Here is a 3,412-nt window from a genome sequence, read left to right as displayed (position 1 = left end):
CCACAAAATGTACAGCATGTCTCACAATACTGAGGGTGTTCTATTAAAGATGGAGAGAGGGGCGCCTGGGTGGCTCAGTGGGTTAAGCCTCTGCCTTCGGCTCAGGTCATGGTCTCAGGGTCCTGGGATCGAGTCCTGCATCGGGCTCTGTGCTCAGCAGGGAGCCTGCTTCCCTTCCTCTCTCTTTCTGCCTGCCTCTCTGCCTACTTGTGATCTCTGTCTGCCAAATAAATAAATAAAATCTTTATTTAAAAAAAATGGAGAGAAGGCTCATTAGCCAATCAAGATTAAGAAACCTGAGTTGTACAAAGTTCAATGTTTCACTGCCACAGAATTTCTTAAGAAACTTTAGCACATTTTTGTGTGTTGTGAAATTCTAAAAGATGATTAAGGTTTGCAACATTTTGCAAAAATTATTTCATAAGGAAAACTTAAGAAACCTTGAAGGGCATTAGTGTCTTTCAGAAGAAAGTTTGGGAAACATTGTATTAGACAAGTGTTAAAGCAATACACTGTTTGCAAGAACAGTGTCCATGGAAACATGTCCTTTCCCACAGCTTCAGGGTTTTTGTTTTGTTTTGTCTTTATCTGTAAACAGATGAAAATAACACCTACCTCACAGGGGTTGTCATGAGCCCAGAGTGAAATCAAACATAGAAGCTACCGAGCCTTGCACAAAGCAGGCCACGACAAATGCTCCTTCTCTGTCCATACAGGCGTACTGTGGAGAAAATAAAATTGTCCTGCATTGAACTAGACCTATACATATCTTTGAGGACAGAACCATGGCGCGTGACCCTCTGTTCTTTGGTTTAGGAGTCAAGTCAGGCCAGCCACAGTCGTCTCCCACCCAAACGGGATTTTTACTTCCTTCACGTGGTAAGACTCCACTGGCCAACGCCTTTGCTCATTGGACCTCTGATCCCTCCCACAGTTGCACCTACTTGCAGAGATCCAAGCATCCCAGACCAACCCAGAAGCACAGCGCTTCCAATGGCCAAAAGGGGCTAGGATCTTGGTTTGTAAAAGAAATCCAGTGTTTGTGGCAATGGGAGTGCTCAACAGCACTCTGGAACTGTGTTTAGTTTCTGATCTGCTTTAACGACACTGCATGGTGAGGTCGACTTAATAAATATTTCAATAAAATCTAAGTTGCACAAAGCATTGCAAAAAGGAGGCGTTTGTGACTCAAAATTCATCAGTGATACATTGGCACCCTCTGCTGGCCAGATTTTCCAGCAGCTCCGATTGTTCAATTCTGCCTTTCCTTCTTCCCTTTGTTTTGTTTTTGTCTTAAGAGGCAGTGTTATGCTTTGGTTCCATTTTTTACACATAAATTAGTAATAATTATCAGTAGAATGGTCATCAGAATGCACAGAATTGTGTTTCAATCCTCACCTTGAAGAGGTGTTCTGGGTAAAAAAATGCAATTTTTCTATTGAGCTGTAATAGGGAGCGTGTTATCACTCTTTAAATTGTAAAATATTCCACAAACGGCGTTCTACCTAAACATCCTGCAAGCAGAAAATATAGGTGCCAATTTTTACTAATTACAGATATAATTTACTCCTCATTTTACATGGTCTATTGTTAGAGTTGCCAGATTTAGCAAATAAAAGTATGTCTCAAGTATTTGCGTGGGATATACTCATACTAAATACTTATACAAAAATATTACTAAACTATTGAATAAAAAAGCATCCACTGCTAATCTGAAATTCAAATTTAACCAGGTTTCCTGTGTTTTATCTGGCAAACTTACCTATTTTCACTTGTACACTGAATTTTATAATCAAAGTTCTTTTCTCTTGTGATAGTCAGTGTTTACCAAAATAATAAATAAAGCAAAAACTCCTCTTTCTCTGTTTTCTATGTCTTCCCTCACATTTTGGGAGACACTGAATAGGTCTTACTATATCAAAGCTTAAAGCAAGATTGAAATAGCTGGGACAGCTAGGCATGAGATTAAAAAACATCTTCTTTTTAAAAAAAAAAAAAAAAAAAAGTTATTGAGTTCCGGCCTCGTAGGGGCGGAGAGAAGCTAGAAAATGTGCGGCTGTCAGTTGCAGCCGCCATCTCCCATGGCCGCGTATTCCGCCGTCTGGGCCTTGGTCCGGAGTCCCGCATCCACCTGTTGAGGAACTTGCTTACAGGCTTGGTGCGACACGAACGCATCGAGGCGTCATGGGCGCGCGTGGACGAAATGAGGGGCTACGCCGAGAAGCTCATCAACTATGGGAAGCTGGGAGACTCTAACGAACAAGCCATGCGCATGGCCGACTTCTGGCTTACGGAGAAAGACTTGATCCCAAAGCTGTTTCAAGTACTGGCCCCTCGTTACCAAGGTCAAAATGGGGGCTACACGAGAATGCTGCAGATCCCAAATAGCAGTGAGCAGGATCGGGCCAAGATGGCAGTGATCGAGTATAAGGGGAACTGCCTCCCACCCCTACCAGTGCCTCGCAGAGACAGCAACCTTACACTTCTAAACCAGCTGCTTCAAGGGTTGCAGCAAGACCAGAAAGCAAGCATCCACGGCTCCCACACAGCTCAAACGCCAGGGATTTAACTGGGACCAGAGGTTGTGTGCACACTCATCAATGCCCGTGATCACAGGCCTTTGGAGCTTTTAATCTCTAAGAAGAACTGGAGCTAGAGTTGTTAATGGACGGTCTTAATGGAGACAAGAAGCTTCTGAGGAGCCAGATACTCATCTCTTTGCAGTAGATAAAATTCCTTATATGAATAAAAAAAAAAGTTATTTAATTAATGAATGGATTGAATGAAAGAAATCCTGAGTTTCTAGGCTTCCTTTATGCAGCAACAAAGATATTATATGAAATACATTAAAACTGTTCTGTTTTGTTTTGTTTTGTTTTGTTTTGTTTTTAGGATGATAAATTTGAAAATAAGGGCACCTAGACACATTCAGCTTTTAAGGCAGTGAATCTCAAGCCTGCAGAGTTGAGTCCCCAGCAGAAGTTTTGAAACTCAAGGATCCCCAGGCTCCACCTGCAGGCCAATTAAATCAGAATCCCTGAGGTTGGAATCCCAAGGAACCTAAGGGCTTAAAAGCAGCCCAGGCAATTTAAATATGCAGCTGGGGTGGCCAACCACTGTCCTGAGGCCATCCAGTCCCTTCAGGGAATGCTTCTTGCTTTTGATGTGCCGGTGAATCAATATAGATTAATTTAGTGAAAATCTGGGCTTTTCTAACTAGCTCTCAGTTGATACAGTTACTGGTGGGCAAAGGACCACCAGTCCTTTGCTTTGAGGAGCAAGATTTTATGAGAAGCCAGAAAAGAAAAGGCAATTTGGGGGTGCCTGGGTGGCTCAGTGGGTTAAGCCTCTGCCTTCAGCTCAGGTCATGATCCCAGGGTTCTAGGATTGAGCCCCGCATCGGGCTCTCTGC

General features: G+C 42.8%; 1 pseudogene across 1 annotated transcript; it reads left to right on the top strand.

The window, feature by feature from the left end:
• The first annotated feature begins 2,011 nt into the window (after positions 1-2,011).
• Positions 2,012-2,758, top strand: LOC309869492 (large ribosomal subunit protein bL17m pseudogene; annotated as a pseudogene). The gene has a single exon. The product of its transcript is annotated as a large ribosomal subunit protein bL17m pseudogene (transcript).
• Positions 2,759-3,412: the final 654 nt, after the last annotated feature.

Source organism: Mustela nivalis, assembly GCF_964662115.1.
Source record: "Mustela nivalis genome assembly, chromosome: 7".
NCBI classification, from domain to species: domain Eukaryota; kingdom Metazoa; phylum Chordata; class Mammalia; order Carnivora; family Mustelidae; genus Mustela; species Mustela nivalis.
The sequence above is the reverse complement of the archived record's forward strand: the minus strand, read 5'-3'. Positions and strand labels throughout refer to the sequence as shown.